Source organism: Phalaenopsis equestris, unplaced genomic scaffold (assembly GCF_001263595.1).
Source record: "Phalaenopsis equestris unplaced genomic scaffold, ASM126359v1 Scaffold000250, whole genome shotgun sequence".
NCBI classification, from domain to species: Eukaryota; Viridiplantae; Streptophyta; class Magnoliopsida; order Asparagales; family Orchidaceae; genus Phalaenopsis; species Phalaenopsis equestris.
The window spans coordinates 540,325-561,999 of NW_018164692.1; positions in this window are offsets into that span (position 1 = coordinate 540,325).

Here is a 21,675-nt window from a genome sequence, read left to right on the forward strand (position 1 = left end):
ATATTTATTTATTTATTTATTTATTTATAATTGATTAATAGTATTTCGAGCCAAAACAAGCCGAACATGAACGAACAAATTTTTGTTCTTGTTTGTTCGTGTCCAGCTCGTTAACTTAGCGAAGAAGCCGAACACGAGCTTCTTAACTAGTCGAACACGAGCTGTTCACGAACAACGAGCCTTTTTAAGAGCCCTAATGTTAATGAAAATAAAATTTCCTTTAATTTGTCTAACCGACAATCTATATTGTATTTGTAGGCCTAATTAATAAGTTAATATTAGTTATATATTTTATTTAGTTAAATTATTTTTATCAGTGAATTTTTTATTTTAGTGTAGGGATGGTACAATTAAGTAGGCATTAGTAATTAAGTGTAATAATTTTTCCTTACTTTACCAAATTTACCTCATGAAACTTAAGAATAGAGAATACAAAAAAAAAAAAAACAATATAATTGAATCATTATATTTTGAATGATAAATATTTTTATAACTTTAATTACATGTAAATTAAATAATTTATTAAAAATAAAAAAAAATATTTAAATGACTTGAAAATTTTTATCATGATGTCATAATATCTTTCCATTACACTTGTAAAGTTTCATGAATTTTTAAAATAATTTAAAATTTTAATAATTCAAACTAATTCAAAATTAAGATAATTTTTATGAGATATTTCTCAATTTAATCTTTCACTTCAAATCATATTTATAAATTTTGTAGGTGTTTTGTGCGTTAAATTGATTTTTTTTTCTTAAGAAACTAATTAATAAATCATAATTAATTATATATAAATAAAAGACTAATAATTTTTTTTTAAAATATCCTTGAGGGTCTCTATGTATTTGGAATTTAATGTTATGAAATTTTGAAGTCATTTAAACTTAAAATAAAATTAAAAGACTATAAAAATCAATAATCAAATAAACTTTCAAATAAAAATAGCTAAAATTAATTTTAAAAATTTATGGTAGGGTGCCCATCTTATAAGGGCTAGGGTGCATCTCACAATCTAGATATGCTTGCTAGGTCATTAACCTAGATTTAGGTTAGGGCAATGCTTGATTGATTGATTATTGTGTATTATTTGATATGATATAGTGTAACATTCATGAATAGAATGAATCGTACAATGATTGATTGTGTGCTAGACTAAATGTTAGAGCGATCATTTAGTAACTCTAACTATATTTTATGTTGAAAGTCATGCTTAGTGGGGCAAATTACTTGAATAAATTAAAAAACAATGAATTTGCTTGTGGTGTTCATTGACTCATGCTCATGGGACGAAGGTTTGGCAACCGTTGGTGCCAAGTCTAGATGTTTGAATATACATGTTTTATTTATGTATCTCTAGTGTCATTTTTCTTACAAGCCTTGTTAGAATTTTATTTTAGAATTTAAAATATAATTTAATTAGAATTAAGTGTAGGGGTTCAGAATTAGGATTAGTATGAATATTGAGCCACATGACCCGATGACACCATATGACTCATGGATGACTCATGCCAAAAATAGAAGACTCCCATTGTTCAAACTCTTTAGTTATAGGTCAAGTTTCTAAATTACTCTTAAATTGTATAGCAATACTTGGCTAAATCAATATATCTTCTATTATATTGATTGCTTATATTTAATTTGTGTGCGTACATTTTTTTTTTTACATTTTATAAGTTATTTTGTGATTATTTATGCTTGTTGAAGCCTAATTTACTTGTTAGCTTGGGATAAATTTATTATTTTTACCTAGCTTAAATAAATATCTTTTATAATTAATTTATTAAAATTAGATGAAGTGGATAAAATAGATATTTATATTTGGTTCTAGGCAAAGGAAAAATTAGAATTAGGATTTAATAAAAAAAAAAAAACAAAATGAAAGGAAATGGGATTTTGTATTGTTTTAAAATTATATTTTTTAATTTGCCTATATTATTAAATAATAATTAAAATATATGAGCTTTTTTAAATTTTTGCCAATTCAAAAGCGTTTATGCAGCTCATTTGATTTGATGAATATCTTTGATTATAAAGACAAGTTAAATAGCTAATACATTTGAGGAGATAATATGTGTTAAAGTAAATAAATAAATAAGCCAAATTGTCATTCTCGTACGGACGCTCTAATGCTTTTTTTTATTCTTGTTTAGATTATCTCCTTAAATCTATTAAATTTTTGAAATTTTTAAAATCAAAATATAATTTTTTTTTATTTTTTTAACCTAAAATTTGTATAATGACTATCTAGATTTTGTCTGTTGAATCCTGATTTATGTGTGAATCACACGTAAGGGTTAGAACATAAGAGAACGTAATAAATGAGAGAGATAGAGACAGGGAGAGAAAAGGGACCTAAAATGTCTGGGTCTTGTCAATTCTCTCATTCCAATAAAATGATCTCTCTATTTATATGGGAGAGAGTACAATATGTGATATTGCATTTATGTCTCTTCTTTAGTGGGGGCAGTTACAAGATATTTTAAGTATTTTACATATACGAGTTTATTGCTTGGTTGCCCTACAATTGAGTCGGTTGGGCTATCATGATTTCAGCTCGATAACGTTAAATCGATCAGTTTGGAGGTAGCATGTAAGGGATTGCTCTAGATTGCTTCGGATGGTGATCACCTCTTCGTCGCCTGGAAACTTCACTGCTACGTGGTACGTTGACGTAACAACCTTGAAGTTGTTGAGCAGGGGCAGACTGAAGAAGGCATCGTAAGGGTGGTGAGTTGACCGTTAATAAATCATCTATGTTCGTGAACTGTTTGTCGCTTTCCCTTTGGGTAACTGGCAAGAAGATAGTTCTCAAGGCTTTTTTCTATCGCCAGAGAAGTCATAGAGTGAGCCAACTGCAGTAATCAACCGATCGTTTATTAGACCCATCTTATTGAACGCCACTTTAAACAAGATATTCATCAAACTGTCGGTGTTGATCAGAATGCTACCCATCTAATAATTTTTAATCAGTGTCATGACAATGTTGGCATCATTAATTACTTCTTGGGGGCAAATCTACCTCGATAAAAGCAATGGGGGGATTTGTGTTGTGTTTGGGTGTAATGGCAGCAACACGTAGTTTGTCTGATTGAAGCCTCTTTAGACTGGCTCTACAGGATGAATCTCCTTCTCTAAAGAAGAAGGTAAGAACTATGTTAGCTATGTTAATGGCATGAGCTTAGACAGTCTCACCCAAAATTCCTTCCACTAGAACTTTACCATGCCTCTGGGTCGTTACTTGCGTAGCTACAAATTCCTTGAGCTTCCTAGCTCAAATAAACTCCTCTAACATGCTTTGGAGGTGTCTGCATTTCTCTGTATCATGGTCATGGTCATGGTCCAAGTGGTATGCGCGGTACTTAATAAGGCATGCTCCGGTCTTCATTGATGGTGTCTTCTTGAAGTACACCTTATTTAGGATGGCTTTCACTATCTGAACCATCAAGACTATCAATAGAGTTGTTTTTGCTAGTTCATGATTGGGTAGCGGGAACTCGTTTTAGCGAGCTGGCTGTTGATCAAGATATAGAGCATGACCTCCTAGATTATATGATCTGTCAACCCCCAGTTGTCCTTAGGCAGTCGATGGTCTTCATAACATGGACAGCTGAAGGACCAGAATCATCTCTCAGCTTCCACCTATCACCTTGGAGAGCCCTCTTTTGCTTGCAAGAGGTGGAAGGCTCTCCTCTGGAAGAAGCGGGGGTGGAGTTGTATTCCTCGGCTGAGATATGGTTGTTGGCCAGCTCCAACCATTCAATAATGTCTTCGATCGATTGAGGCCCAAAGCGTACCAGAAATGTCCCTCTTTTAGCTCTTGAGTTAGTGCAGCGTGAGCCACTCCCACCTGCAGGTCTCTTACCTCCAGCAACTCCTTCTACAAGCAGGTGTAAATAAGTAGAGGCTCTCATTCTACCCTTATCTAATATGCAGAAGGGCCTGCAAGCTTTTTTTACAATTTATGGGCGCTGTCAAACTGCGCCATGAACATCCACTCAAAGTCGAAGAATGAGGCAATCACTCTCGATAGTAAATCATTAAATCATCTGAGAGCCCACTCTCTCAGCTTGGTAAGGAAAAGTTGACACTTCAGCAAGTCGGTGATCCACCGTAAGCATACTGTTGATTCAAAATATGTTATGTGGTTTGTTGGATTAGTCAGACCCTTATAAAAATCTAGAGCATAGATTTTAAACCTCTTTGTGTCCTGGCCTAAGATATTTGGTGAGAGAACACATTCTTTAGCTCACAAGGCACTTCAGTACGCCCAAACTGATGTCTGTCGATCAGTTTCAAACCAACACTATTGAAGTACTAAGAATCTCCGTCTCTATCTAGAGCTAAGGTGCCTTTCGGCCGTTCAGTGTTGGCCCCTCTCTCAGGGATGCTGCTCTCTTTTCGGAGCTCATGTCTCTCAGATGACATCCATTATTTGATCCTGCAACTCCTGGTCTACTGGCTAACGAACTCGCAGGTACACTCCATGTTTCCATTGTCTCTGTGATAAATTTATTCTCTCGTTTGTTGCATGATCCATGTTCACTGCATCTTTTATGATGTTAAATCATGATTTGTCCGTGAATTACACGTCAAGGGTTAAAGCGTAAAGAAAAGGGAGAGATAAAGAGATAGAGGGGGAAATCAAGAGGAAAATATCTTGCATATTATATCCCTCATAAAATGTTCTCTATTTATTGGGGAGAGTACAATATGTGATATTACAAGCTATTTTAAATATTTTACATATGTGAGTCTATTGCTCTACCGTCTTATGAGATTGGGCTATCATGACTTCAAATTGATAATGTCAAGTTGGTTCGCTTGACAGAGTCGATGCAGTCGATCAACTGGATTCGATTGGCTTCAGTGCGACAAAAAATGTCTTGGTTAACTAGACATTGTCGATCAATTGGTCTACTATGACTGCTGACTCGGATCTCTAGGTGAGGATTTCCAGTTGGCAGAATGAGACTAGAAAATCGAGCAGAGAGTAGATCATCATAACTCGGTAGAAAACTCATTTGTTGACGAGGGAGGTCCTTCGAGACGATTATGACCAATTCTTAGTTTTTGAGGAGGAATCTCAATATTGTCAGTGAGACGTCTAGTGATGGTGAGGAACCAGATTCTTTCCTCAGGTCCATTGAGAGTACGGTTGATACATTCGCTCGACTTTCCCGTTGTTGTTAGCTTAGGTGTTGACCTGTCTGTTAAAGCCCGATCGGCCCGGAAGTTGATCGTTCTATTTGTAGCTCGATCAGCCTTCATTCTTGGTTCCGATGAACTAATCAAATAAGTGTAGCTTCTTGGTCTGCGATCAGTGACATTTTTTTTTCAAAATCATTCAGTCTCCTCGGGATCCACACTAGCACATTCTTGATGTATGTTACCAATTTAAAAGTTTTTATTTTAAAATTGCTTCCACTGTTAAATAAAACTTATTATATATCAATTTTAAACTTTCGCCAATCTTCGCACACCTATGTTTTTTAACGAAATAAGTAAATACATAAAGAACACGAACCTCTGCTATCTATGCTCCCCATGCGACACCTCATACTTTCCCCCTATCCTCATCCAACCAAACTTCGACGATATTTTTAAAGTCCATCTAATTAATTAATCTATTAATATAACGGCATTTATTTAAACCCCTCACTACACATCACTTCACCCACATATATATATATATATATATATATATATGTATGTGTTTGTCAGAGACATATGTCGGTATTTGACAGAGACCCAAATACTGATTTAACATGCGTTATGCCCCATGATGAGAGCATGCACCATGCGCCTAAATATTCGAGAACTCAACACCACTAGAGATCGAACTCGTGACCTGAGAAGAATTACAGTGAAACCCCGCCAACCAACAAGCCACGACTTGCATCACTCAAATTCATCATTTCATCATAGGTAAGATGTTCTGTGTGTAAAAATGAAAGCTGAGATGTGAGACGGGTAAATTCATGAGAATTGGATGTTATATGCATACATACATGCATATATAACAGTTAAAATATTATTATTTATAAAATCGAACACTTAGGTGTTATTTCTAATCTGTATTATGTTAGGTGCTCTGTGTGCCAAAAAATCTACGCGCACTTGACATATTGCGGTAAGTGCCAGCACAACATGTATATTCTACTACGCGCATCCCGAAGGCACTCAACCTGCACCAAAGGCCACTCACACCGCCAGCCATTGCTATCTCCTCCACGTAAGTCTTCCATATTCTGCTATTAGTCAGGGCGTTTGGGACCACCTTCTGATTTTTTTTTACCTTTATTTTATTTTTATTTAAACATATAATAAAAATATAATTGATATTACTATGTTTTTTTTTTAATTTGTTAAAATATTAAAATATAAAAAAACATTTGACATTTCTATGAACTTTTTGTTTATTAAAAATAAAAAGTAAAAATAAAAAAGATATTTTTTTTAAATAGTTAAAAAAAAATTAATGCACATTTATAACACCCAATTTTTTAAAAAAATGTCATCATATTTAAAAGAATGTAAGGTGATTTTGGTAAAAATTAAAGTTTAGATGTTAAATATGTAAATACATAGAAATTGAGTGGTATGTAAATCTTAAATATAATCTTTAATTTCACGAAAAACAAAATAATGCCAATCAAAAATAACCCAAATGATAAAGACAATATACAATTGTTGAATCTGAATGGAATGTAGGGTCTCGTAACAAGTCCGTGGGATAAGCCCAAATCCTTCTAGCATTGAGTAGAAGAGGGAGAAAGAAGAGAGCATTACATCTCATTCTTTCGCTTTTACATTTGACCCATATTTATAAGTTGGGATGTCAATTTATCATGATATAAAAAATCATATAAATGTACGTAAAGTTAAATCGTATCGAGTAGTTTTATGTCATTTTAAGAAGTTTTATGTCATGTCCCATCATGTAGTTGATTTGGGGTTTGGACAATTTGCCGGTTAGAGCAGCTCAACAAGTTTTACTAGGCAGTTCAATAAATTCTCCAGCTAAGCAGTTCCAGCAGTTCTCCTGCTAGGCAGTTCAACCAATTCTCATGCTATATAATTCAAACAGTTCTCCAACTAAGCACTTCAACTAGTTCACTTGCTAGGCTGTTTAACATGTCCTCTAGCTGGGGAGTTCAACCAGCTCTTGTACTATGTAGTTCAACCAGTTTTCCAGCTACGGGTTCAGCTAGTTCTTTAGCTAAGCAGTTAAATCACTTTGACAGTAGGCAGAGTGTTTGCTAGTCGTAACAGTTCAACATCTAGACAGTTCAACAGGTGGGCAACAATTCTACAATTAAGTAAGTTTGACGGCTGGGTAATTTAGGCAGTTGGGCAATTTTACAATTAGGCAGTTTGTCAATTTGGTGATCAGGCAATTCGACGGCTGGGTATGTACGCAATTTGGCAGCTTTGAAGTTCAACACTTGGACAATTAGGCAACTAATTTAAGTTGTTCCCGTGGGACTCGATTGAGACATTTTTCTTGGACGAAGTTTGAACCGTTCTCAATCCGCTTCACAAACTTCTTCTATGTTTTAATACCAACCTCTTTTCTGGTTTGTAAACAGGTCCTCTGTAAGCTCAACATTCAGCTATTACTGTTCGCCACAACGAGGCTATCATTAAATTTGTTTCGAAGAATGAGTATCAAAGGCTGGATGAAAGAGCAAGAAGAGGGGGAGCTAAGCGTGAATGAACCTAGCATCATCTCATCATCCTATTTATAAGGGCCAAAGGATATATAATATAAGGGAGTAATAACATCATAAATAATATATAAATAATGTAAATGTACTCGTTCTCTTTCTCGGAAAACAACTTTCCAAAGATAAGAAATCAGAGAACTAAATATGTAAAATTGGAAGTAGCTGTGGTGGGCGAATGAGAATAGAAATTCACTTTACGGGGATTCTCTCGACCTAAGCCTGCTAGAAGAACGAGCCCTGAAAGTAGGTAAATTGAGGATTACTTGATCCAAATAAGATCGATCTAAATGAACAACATCCAAGTTCGAGTAACTGAATAAAAGCCGTCAAATCTCGACTGTTGAACAAAAAAGTTTGAATAGAAGAAATAAAGATGCTGGCCAATGATTGGTGAAATTTTGTCTCAATGGGAGCATTTGACGATTTTGTCAACTCACTGATAGCCATATGTCACAACTCAAAGCAGACCATGAGACCATGACCTAACTCACCACAGGCAATGCGCTCAGAGAGCGAACTCCTAAGGGTAGGAGATTGACTAGACTTCAAAATTGATCTAACAAAACATACAAAAATTGAAAGTCAACTACGGTGCTGACAGGATAACGGCCTCTGACGACAATATAATACATACATCTAATGTAGCAAATGTTAAAACTTAAGTAGCCAAAGAGTCTTACAGTAATGAATGACATTATAAAATTCAACTGCATATTTTAATTGCTATATATGAATGTTTGTAAGGTTTGTCTTCATACATACCACTAAATTCTCATCTATGTGCGCTTCTATTATTTAAATCCTTAAAAGTTTCCTTCATAACACCAATTACAATTGGCTAAATAACATCAAAATCTGTCTTTATGAATAAGTTAGGATGCTATATAAATATATATATATAAGATTAAACATTAGATAACTAAAAAAATAAGAATTAATTGTAAATCCCTATGCTTTTAGTTATTCATTCGTTATTGGCTTGTTGACGTAGATGTAATCAAGGGACCATTTCATTCGGTGTCAATTTTTTTTCTCTGAATAATTACATAAAGAGCACAAGAAATATTGCTTTTTACAAATCAAGCACATCTGTGTGTTTTTTTTAACAGAAAATACACCAATTGCTGTGCCATTATGTCATAAATTTTTTTATTATTCGACAATCAAGAGCACATGAAGCTCTCTCATTGAGACAAACTCTAATTGTTTGCCGACGTCTTTAGTTAAATGTGCTCTACTATTATCAAGCACGAATTTTCATATATTTTTTATAATGAATCTTTAAAATCTAAATTCAAGATCATTCGGGCCCTGCCTTCAAAAAGTGTATAATTAAGCTGATCATCTCAACAATACGAACGCGATGACGTCAAAAATGGTTCAATTTGGTCTAATCAAGCCCATATCAAGCTATGGAGCACGATGGAAGGCTTTGGATCGTCAACCGAATAATCAAATGAGCGCCAACTTTGATATATTTATAGTCGAATTGAGTGTCTTGACGAGAGACATTCAATGAGCCAAAGATTGTCAATTATGAGATCATTAAGATACCAAAATCATTTTAAAAATATCATATATGAATAAAGAGAATCAATATGAGATGTCTGATCACGTGGTTAGGAAAGTTATGCGTCAAAAGACCGAAATGTCCCTCTCCAAAAAGTTATAAATATGCCTTCTCCATTGAATTCAAGCAAAAAGGAAAAAAAAAGTGGAATTTTAGAGTGTTGTGTAAAGAAGACCACATTAATGACCATTGACCTTCGTAACCGTCGGTCATCATTGACCACTGCAGACCATCAACACCTGTTGTCACCGACCACTAGTCGCCAGCGATCACTGAATACAACTATTGTACTCCAAATATGATTTCGTGTAGAACTAATGTATATTCTTTATGTTGTAGAAAGACAAATATAATTTTTGGGGTAGGAGTGTAACATCATTCTTCCTTTTGAGGGAGAAATGACGCATCTTTGTACTTACAAACACAATGGATTATTTTGATTGAGCTGGGCCCAGTGGGTTTTTCCCTTCCTTGAGTTTTTTCCCTAATGCTACTTTTTATTCTCTATGTGTGTATTGAATTTTAATGCAATACTAAGACATTAAATAATCATTTCACTGTCATGAATATTTTGGCACATAACAGTCTGACACTGTTTGTGAGAAAAAAAATCTCGTGATAGAATTTTACACTTCTTTAATGACCAATAAACACAATACATGAGCTTCTTGATACAAACCAAAGGTTGTGAAACACTAGCGAATCACACAAGTATACGTGTCATCCAAATAGTATACGAAACAGTGTATCGATTTCACGAGCAACAAACAAATTTCCAAAATGAAAATCTCTAGCCCACTAGTTTTGAATACACCCCGAAGGAATGGAAAGATGTTAGTTTTGAAAAGTAACTAATCCAACTTTTTGAAATAAAACAACCCTAAGCTATCAAGGTGAAGATTTTAACATAGTTTTTTTTATGCAAGTAAAATACTCCTCTCAATTGGTTCTACAGGTACATGTTTGATTTGGTGATTCAGCTAATAGGTGACAATCAAGAGTAATTTTCCGCCTTATCCCTCCCAAGCGTCTAAAAAGGTTGAGCAATCATACGAGTTTAGATCTCTAAATCAAGTGATTAACCCAAAAATTCATTTCTCCTTAAAGGATTGCACTAATCTAAAAGCAATATTCATATTATCTTAAGTTAATGTGGTTTAACTTAAGAGTCTATTTGGGGCAGCTGTTTGGTTTGTGCGTTTGGAAAACAACTGGTTTGCAGTTGTTTATAAATAAAAGATCATTTTGCCCCTGTGCATATATAACATTGTTGTGGATACAATAAAAAATAGGTACAAAAAGTGCATCAAAGAAATAAACAATCGAGCGCCTAACACCTTATATAAAGGCACATACCAATGCCCAACCTTTACTAATGATCATCACAATATAAAGGCAAACATAATTATTTCTATAACTACGAGAAAAAATAATATAGAACCTTATAGATCCCTAAAAACAAACAAGCCATTTTTATAATTTGGATGGATTTAAATTAAACTCTACTAAAAAATAAGTGAAAGCAAAAGAAAAACAAGATGATGGAAGTGGGAGGGCTCAGTTTCACCTAATCCCCATCATCAAGCAGATCCATCCGCTTTCTCCAAACCGGCGAAGCACAGAGACAACAGTTTCCCATAGGCAAGTGAGCGATCCAAGCTACACCAGCGTCAAGGCAAGAGAAGCATGACGATCTCTAAAGCAGTCTCAGAAGAATTCCTATACTGTATTAAAATCCTTCCGTGATGGATTTCATCGTCAATCGCTCCAGATGTATTGCCTTTCCATCTAGCTCCAGTTGCGACTGTACCGCAAGGTTTTCGGACTCGAAATGAGGATGAGGGGAAGGTAAGTGATGGCTTTGGGCGAAACCTGGAAAGGCGGAACTTAGGTAGGCGGGAGAGATCGAGCGAGGGAAGAGACAAACAGCTTCAAAGGGCACGTGAGGAATAACCTTCCGAGAAGCGACTTCAAGAAGCGGGGTCGATCCCGCGGCCCCATCTATTAAGCAATCGAAAATGTTGTTCTCAATAAGCTTCCCAAATGCACGAATCAAACGGCGTGTCGACGTTTTCAAAACGTTGCCCGCGCCTCTTTACTGCCCCAAATGGCCCCTTAGTTGTTCCACTATGGATTCTTCCGAAACTTGAAGATCACATCATGTTTTAACTATCTAACTGACAATGTTGAATGTCAAAGAAGAATAGAAGGTTCAAAAACTACCTTATATGAAATTCATTAAAATCACAAAGAAAAATCCAAACTTTACACTCCTACATCACCAATTCAAGGGAGAATAAAATTTCTACTCAAAAAATATGCTTGAAAATAACAACAATTTCATTTCATTAATAAAAAATATCATAAACAAGAAGTTGAAAGACAAGATTAGAGAAAAATCTCCAAGAAGATTTGAACTAGTCTCTCTAACCTTCTTCGATTGAAATGTTGGAGTTAAAAACACGCTTACACACTAAAAAATTCTTGCAATCACTCTCCTACAATCACTCCTCTCCTGATTCACTTCGCACCCGTATCTAGTGCCTAGGTACTTAGGTTGTGACGCCTAAGCACTATTGTCATAATGCCTACTTTCTGCCTTCACTATTTTTCGGACCAAATTCAAGCTCCTTGGGTGCCCAGGTGCTCCGCTCTGACGCCCAGGTGATGGTCTCTACTTAGCTTGTTCCTTTGGTTCATCAGCTCCGATGAATCTTCTTCTTTGAACCTGCAAAATATATCACAAACATCTTTCAAAAGCATAAAATTAATATAAAAGATTGAAATAGAACATATACAATCACATTTCCACTACATGTCAAATTCTCCCAAACTTAAACATTATTTACTCTCAAGTAATTTCAAAATTTAAAATTAGAATATTGCAAGTAGTGGCCAGTAATTAAAGATTCAATGCCACTTAATTATATAGAGAACACATATAAGTTAAGGTAGACTTGTATTTTCCTTCACATTGAACTTTCAGAGTATTTTCCTAAGGTCTTAATATAGCAAAGAATAATACAAATTTATATAATCATCCTAAGTCACTTATATAAAGCTTAACTAACAAAAAATTAATATCAAGTAAAAAATTTAGTTGTCTATTCAATTAAATCATCTTGATCCAATTACCATTTCCATGAATACAAAGTTTCTAGCTCAAGTAAAAAAATTATGATCATTTAACCTATACAAGAGGAATTGGTTCACCTCAAGCTTAAGTTAAAAATTTTAACCTCAAGCTTAAGTTAAAAATTTTAACCTAAGCTTCATCTCAAGCTGCTGCCCAATGGTTCCTGAAATTTTTCTCTTTTTAATATGAACCTTTTCTAAGATTTTTCTTCTTCCTTTTTTTTTCAGTTTTTTATTTCCCTTGCTCTCTCTTTTTACTAGAAATTATTAGATCTTGTTTAGCCCTTATAATGATTTTGAATTCCAATCCTCTTCGTAAGTAAATTTTCATTACTACCCTAACTTAGCTCAAAATTTTGTAGGTCAAGAGATAATAAATAAGAATTAGTTTGTTTTAACTACATAATGACTAAATTTTATAGTATAGAATTATCAATTTTATATATAGTTAATATTCAATTTTATATAAAGTTAATATTCAACTAAGTGTTTAGGAATGGTTATAAAGATAGGTAATTACTACTATTTGGAATTAGTGATTAGGAAATAACTAATCTTTTCCAAATTTTCAAGAAACACATATCATTTTTACTTATATGTTTTCCAAATTATTAGTTTCCACTATTATTTAACTCAGACTACCACTTCATTTTATGTGGATTCTAAAAATAGATTTCTATGTACTTAAAGAAAATATATCACATACGCATCCCCCCAAAACTTGTTAGTCAACTAACACAAGAAATAACATGTGTTAATAGAAAATTTTGCACAACTAATAATACATATACAAAGACAATTTGGCATATAACAAAAAAAACCACAGGAGGTACATCTACACAATAATCATTGTATGACAATAATGAGGTAAACAAACAATAAAATATGTTTAACCACGGGTAGATACCAAACTCATTATTAACAAACACAAAAGTCTTCACAAGAACATGTAATAACATCATATCACACATAAAACTCTACATCATAAAAACCACAAACAGATACTCCACATCACAACGAGAGAACACAGTCCAAAAATACTACACCTGAGAAACCAGCACCACTAAATCATGCAAATAAAAATAATAAAAAATAGAATCAAGCAACACCAGGAAGTCCTATCACAACGAGCCTACTCCTCACGCTCCTCCCCATCATCCTCCTCCATCGGTTGAGTGGTATCAACATAGGGACTATGGTGTGCAGGAGTAGGGAACACTACCGAATCCAAACCCACATTCCATTAATTGTCTTACATCTTCTATCCCACAGAGTAATATTGAGCTAGATGGTCAAACTGAAACTATTTATGTTCAGCGTAGTGGTGCGATCTCTCAATAGGATCATGCAATTCCTTCTACATAATAGCAAAATCCTAAGATAGTGCGACAAGGCGCTCCGAGATCATGATAATAGAAGCAGTAGGTCAAGGCTCAGAAGGGGCGAGCTGGAAGAAATCTTGCCTCTCTCAAAAGAAGTCCTACTGTAAGTCCCAATATGCTTCTTTGATATAGGTTTAAGAGGATGCAACTACCCTTCCCAATTCTCATACTTAACTCCCACCTTCAAATATAGAGAAAACATCATGATAGGATGTCCCAACCCAATAGTAGTCCCACCCTTCATGATGCTAATATAGAATTGTTGATCACAGATTCTAAATCTATGGATATCCCCTGTTGAATACATGAATTGAACACAACTCTTTATCTCATCACCTGACCTCACTGAGAATTGTGGAAGGGATGAGTTTAGGAGAAATAAAGTAATTCCAAGCTTTAGACTCAACATTCAAGGCAAAAGCTAGGAAGTTAATCTTATAATCATCACGAATCCTCCAAACTCCCTCGATTATCAGTCAAAAATCCAATAATCTCATCTAAATGAGAATTAGAGGGCAAGAAGTTAGAATAAAAATCATACACAATATCACAAAGGGCAAAGAGTGAATTGATTTTAGATGAACTAAAATCAACATGTTTCCCCCTTACAAATACATTTCCCCCTCATGCTCATTCAGATTAGCAAAAAATTCTCTCAACATAGAAATTACAGCCACCCCAGTTTCATAATAAAATCTCCCAAACTCTCTTAGTGATAAGTCATACCCTATCACTTTGTTGAATTAAACACCTCTCATGGTAAAGTTCTTTGATGCCAAGAAATAGTCGCAACATTCATCAGTTTTAGAACTAACAAATTTCTTGGCATCAATGGAAGTTTTTTATTTCTCTCCCTTGGTTTTTTAGTGTCATAGCTTCAAGGAAAGGTGGTAAGGAATGAGGAATGAGGAATGAGAGGTTAGAAATGAGGAGATCAATAACAAAAAGAAAGATTTTAGAGAAGTACGTGAAAATTTGAAAGGGAATTAGGAAATTTGATGAAATGATGAAACAAAAAATAATGATCAAAGAAGAAAATATCCCACCTACAAGTTAAGAACACCTTCTTCTCCTTCTTCTCCTATCATAATTTTGAATATATTCAATTACGTCCTTAAAGAGTGTAGGCAATAGAATATGAATTGTAAAATATTAGTAGCCATTTTAAACTCTCTGAAATGTCCTCCAAATTCAGAATCAAAACACATCCTAATTATATCATTAACCTCTGTCAAAGGAACATATCTCCTAACAATCTGGTCTTTACACTTTCTAAACAAGTATGGATCATCCCAACAATAAAATCTGGTGTCAAAAATGAATTTATTTTTTTGTGGTATGCCAAATCATAAGATGTGATGTCACTGGCCATGAAGTTCACTAAGTTGGCATGCCACAAAATATTCTCATCGAAGATGGTAAAGGAGTTGCTCGTACAAAAAATTATCATTTATTTCGGTGAGAAACTCATCATAACTCTCATGCTCTAGCCTAGACAAGTGGTATACTGCCTGGTTTTTAATACTCTTCCTCTCATAGTCTGATATCAACTTTCTGTAATAAAAGAACCCATCGGATAAAGTGAGGTTTGGCATCCTTTTTAGTTACAAGGTATCTGATCGTAGTGTGGTCAGTGAAATCAATTCTTTTGGTACTGATTAAATAAGATTTGAATATATCGAAGAAAAATACAATGACCAATATCTTCTTTTCAATGATGGTGTAGTTCACTTGTACATCATTTAAGATCTTATTTCATGGAATATGAATAAAAAATCTTGTCTCTTCTTTTTCCCTAAAATTGCCCCTATTGTATAATAACTTTCATCGCACATAAGCTCAAAAGAACACTCCCAATACAAGTGAACAATAATAGGTGTTGTGACTTAGTTTTCAAAATCTCAAAGGCAACGAGGTAGTGTTCATCAAAATGAAAGGGGACATCCTTCTCTAACAAATGGCATGGCAGTTTAGCAATCTTTAAAAAATTCATCATGTAACATCAATGGAATTATACTTTTCCCAAAAAAACTTTGAATTCCTCTCACAACTGTGGGTGGTGGAAATTTTTTTATCACTTAAAATCTTGGTCAGGTCTACCTCTATTTCACTCACAGAAATATTATGTCCCAACACAATACCTTCAGTCACCATGAATTGATATTTTTCTCAGTTCAAAACCAAGTGAGTCTCCTCACACCTACGCAAAACTTTGGCAAGATTTTCTAGGCATGCGTCAAAGGAGGGTCCAAACACAAAAGTTGAGGCATTTAGAAAAAAAAATTTTCTACCATCGCATTAGTAACTATGGTGGAAACGAAAAATTGAGTTGATAGCCTTGTCGGTTGGTGGATGTTAATTGATTATAGGAAGCTAGATACTACCACTAAGAAGAATCATTTTCCTGTACCCATTTCTTGACAAGATGTTGAACAAACTAGTAGGATACCCTTTCTAATGTTTCATAGATGCTACTCAGGCTACCACCAGGATTCCCATAACCCCTGAGGACCAAGATAAGACCACATTCACTTTTTATTTCTACCATTGCATTAGTAAAATAGAAGTTGACGAGGCTTTAAGAAAATGAAGTGTGGAAAAATAGTATGACCTGATAGTATTCTAATAAAAGTGTACAAATGTTTAAGAGATCTGAGAATTTCTCAGTTTACTAAAATTTTTAATATTATTTTAAAAATTAAAAAGATGTATGATGAGTGGAGAAAGAGTGTATTAGTTCATATTTTTAAGAGAAAGGTGATGCACACAAGTGTACAATTTTTGGAGAAATTAGGTTAATATGTCATACATTAAAGTTATAAGAGAGAGTAATTGAACAAAGGTTACAACACGATACAAATATTTCTCAAAATCACTTTGGATTCATATTGGGCAAGTCTACTATGAAAACTATACATTTATTAATAGGTTTAATGAAGCAGTAAAAAGAGAGTACAGAGTATCTACATATGATTTTTGTTGATTTAGAAAAAAACTTACGATAATATTTCAAGAGAAGTACTTTAGAGAGTTCTAGAAAAGAAAGGCGTAAATATTGCTTATAGTCAAGTCATTAAAGATACATATATAAGAGTTCATGTGTTGGAACACAAGGAATTTACACAAGAAATATTGACCAAGTACTTTTCTATTTCAGTTGGATTACATCAAAGATCAGCTTTAAGCCCATATGTTTTTTGCATTAGTTATGGATGTTCTTTCTAGGCATTCACAGGAGGATGTACATTGGTGTATGTGTTTTGCTAATGATATCCTTCTTGTGGATAAGGCTAGAGAGAGTTCAGAAGAAAAATTGAATTATGGAGATCAAATTTAGAGTAAAAGCTTTCGTTTGGGTAGATCTAAAACTGAAAAATATGGAATGTAATTTTAGTAAATAGTAGATTTAGTGGTGGGTTTGTAACTATGGGTGATAAAATCCTTAAAGGAGTAAACATGTTAGATATCTCGGGTCTATTGTTCAAAGTGGTGGTGATATAGATAGGGATGTTATTAGTAGAATTCAAGTTGGATGGATAAAGTGGAGGAATGCATCAGGCCTATTGTGTGATTGAAAAGTATTGCTCAGACGAAAAAGGAAATTTTCATAAGATGGTTGTGAGACTACAATGATTTATGGCACAGAATATCGACCTATAAAAGAGAAGCATAAAATTAAGTTAACTATTGCTCAAATGAGAATGCTCGGGTGGATCAATAGCTTTACACTTAAAGACCAAATGCAAAACAAATATATTAGTGAAAGGGTTAAAGTAGCTCCAATAGCAGACAATATTAAAGATTCACATTATATAGTTTGCTCACATTAAATGCTAATCATTTGTTGACCCAATTAGAAGAGTAGATGTTTTAGATTTGAACTATGTTAAGGCAAAGGAAGACATTATATGAAAAAATGATCTTAATTTATTAGAATTAAATGAAAATATGAAACTTCATAAGAGACATTGAAGAAAAAAAATTCGTGTAACCAACCCTACTGAGTGGGATAAAGGCTTGTTATTGTTGATTTTATTGTTGATAAAAGTTCAATTTAGAAAAGAGTAATTTCATAAACAAAAAATTATTCAAATAGACAAAATCGCGGCTAAATATTTTAAAATTTGATATTTTGAAGTTTCAACCCTGAGCTTCAAGGGGTTCTTTGAAAAAACTAAATAAATTTTGATGTGTGAAATTAAAATAAATATTTTTTAAATAAAATTATTATACATAAAAATTTCTATTTAGCCTGATTGATGTAAAACACCTAAAATGATTGAAGAATTCTTCTTGCTTGATTCAAATGGACTTGATGTCAGGCACATCAATATTCTCCTAATTTGTCTGAAGCTTTATGTTGCAAGAAGACGAAAATCTCAACACGAAGTTGTATTAGGTTATTTGTTTATTGCAAAGGCCTGAGCATAGGTTAAACTACTTGAATGTTGATTTATTGTTTATATGTTGCCATGCATTAAAAAAAATGTGAAAATATAACTAATTTAAACGAATTTAAATTTCAATATTATTTGAACTATATATGACAAGAGATTAAGTATTAACTAAATACTTATGACTTTTAAAATCATAATTTTAGCAAATCTCATGCAATAAGTAGCTAGTATATACAATGAACTTAAACATTCAAAGTTATGTTATCTGATTGTCCTAAAATATGTCAATTCAAAATCCCTGACTCTAGCTTTCTAACTCCATGCTTTTTCTTAAGTCCTCTGACTCAAGGCAGCTCTTAACACTCATAAAGAAGAAGGTTGTCATAACTCTATTGTCATTGTCCCATTGACAACACTTTACAGAGATAACAGGAATTGTTTATAGCGTGGGCTACATTTTACTTCAATTTGGCACATAATCTAATTTTTTTTAAAAAAATTCAAGACTATTAAACAAGAAAGTTAGAAGGTTTTGACGCCCATTATGAACTTCTTAATCAAAGACTCCGTACATCAATATAATGTTTATGGCATGGGCTACATTTTACTTCAGTTTGGCACATAATCTAATTTAAAAAAAAAAAAAACTCATGACTACTAAACGAGTAAGTTAGGAGATTTTGACACCCATTATGAACTTCTTAATCAAAGACTCAGTATATCAATCTGTTATCATTATTATGTAGTCAACAAGCTTCATGAATCCAAAGTTGGCTCGACTTTCGTGCATAAATAAGAGGTTTTTATAATTATAGAGATAACATCACTTGTTTATAACATGGGCTACATTTACTTCAACGCTGCAATAATCTAATTTTTATTATAAAAATTCATGACTTCAAGATCAAAAAGTTACGAGGTTTGACGTCCATTATTAAATTCTTAATCAAAGACATGATATAACAATCTTTCATCATTATTATACAATTAAACCATCTTGGGCTTTCTAGCTCTCGAATCTTTAACTTCTCGGCAGTTGACATGTAATTCTTTGGAATTATAGCATACCTTTCGAGATCTTTTCTAGGTTTAAAACCCTCCTAGCAGTAACACTCTTAGCTCAATATCCTCTCAACGACTCGATCCTCTTTTAACACATGCACAATAACAAAATCATAATCACTAATGTTTTCAGTCGAAAAACATTCTATGAAGAACTTTTTCCATAACCATGCCAACACAAGATGAAGAGTACATTATCCTAAATTTCATCATATTTACAGGCTTTGTGATGAAGCAGAAAACATTCTTTTGAGAATTTGTACACATTCAAGCATATTCTTGGCTTATATATATGTAACTGTATAGAATTTTTAGTATAATATTCACTTTAAAATGCTTGCATAATTTAAAGGTGTGTTCTTCTCAAAATCATTTCACCTAATCACCATTCTCAAAATAGAAAATCGGTTTCCTTTCACCAAATCACCATCCTCAAAATGCAAAATCAATTTCTCATAGAAAGTATATCCTTTTACTTGAGCATCCTCCAAGTATTCTTGAAAATTATCATTCAATTTTTAAAGCTTCGTATATTAATCATGTCAAGGTACAACAAAATAACTAAATATGTCATTAAGAAATCATTTCAATGAAAACAAATATTTCATAAAGGTCACCCTATCAATCTTATTGGCAATCTATTATTTACCATTATCTTTCTGAAGTGTATTATAGAACCAAATTATATTTAATTATTATTTTGTTTAATATCAAATTGCCATGGCTAATTTACATTGATTGAAAATCACTATTTTTTTTCATTTCTTTATGACCAATGATTCGCCTAGATATTTGTTAAGCTCTTAAGGACCTATATCTTTTATCTTAAGAGCCAATTACATAATCTATTTTCTAAGAAAATTAAATGCACCACTTATCCTTGGACCATTACGTTGACCACCACCTTGGAGTAGGTTGGCTATAAACCTACTATTAAATATTATAGGTCGAACCCAAGCCTAAAGGACCCTTGCTTAGCACAATGTGACCCTTAGAAAGCATTATGAGTTTTCCTAACACCTTTTGACCCTCAAAAGCATTAGAACATAATCTCAAGCATTAGAACATAATATTACATAGCCATTGGAAAGTCTGTATTGCCTTAGCAGTTTAAGCAAGGACTCAACCGACTATGAGTAGCCATTTACTGACCTTTGGATCATCCTGGATGTACATAACTTAGTTATATATTAACTGAATAATTAATCTAAAGCAAGCAGGCCTATCTAGCCATTGCCCTTCTAGACCTTATGAACCTAATGAGACCTAATTGAACCATAGCCTAGCTTAACATAATGTATTTGCCTTCCAAATCTATATTGACCTAAGCTAAAGAATTGTTAGATTTTATTTAAGTCATTTGACATAAATGTGGTTGTGAATGCATAGATGATCTCCCCTGTGAAACCACAATCTTTAGTGGACTTAGCAACTAGATATCTTGATTGATTTGGACTCTTTGACCATAGAGGATCTTGAAATTGACTTCAAGGAACTATGAGCAACCTTGAGCCATAGTATTGGTTTATTATTCATAAGGTGAATAATATAATTTTCATTACAATTAGAGTTTCATAAGGTGAATAGCTTGAGATCATAATTATTGGTCTAGCAACTCCCTAACATGTTTGTTTCCCTCTTCCAATATCGAGTGTAATTAAATCTTGATGTTTTGAATGGTTGAATCTGAGACCAAAATGATCTTGTGACCTTAACTCTTTATGGAGACAACCCTCTTGATTTTTAAAAAGGCAATTGGTAGCCATTTGGCGGTATTTGAAGGCTCAGCTCCCCATTCTTAAATACTATAGTTTTTATTTTCTATCTCAGTTTTTGTTGGATTCTCCATGATAGTAGGCTTTCATATTATTGTCATGTTTCTCTTGTCAGATCACCAATAAAATAAAACTTTAGCCCAAATTCATTGTTATCGTCACCATCCCCACCAGCAAGTACAAAGGCTGATGATTATTATCCATGTTAATAGTGAATCTCACTCGATCTTCATAAATTTACTATTGTTGAACCAACAACAACAACAATAAGCCTTTATCCCACTAAGTGGGGTTGGCTACATGAATCTTTTTTCTCCATCATATCCTATTGAGTGTCATATTTTCTTTTAATTCTAATAAATTAAGATCATTTTTTACATGTCATGACCAAGATTTTTTAGGTCTGCCCCTATTTTTCATAATACAAGTCAAATCTAAAATATCTACCTCCTAATTGGGTCATCAAATAGTCGACATTTAACATGATCAAATCATTTGAGACGTCTGTCTCTAATCTTATCTACCATTAGAGCTACTCCAACCCTTTTACGCATATATTCACATTTTGCCTTTAAGTATAAAGCCACTCATCCACCTAAGTATTCTCATCTCAGCAATACTTAA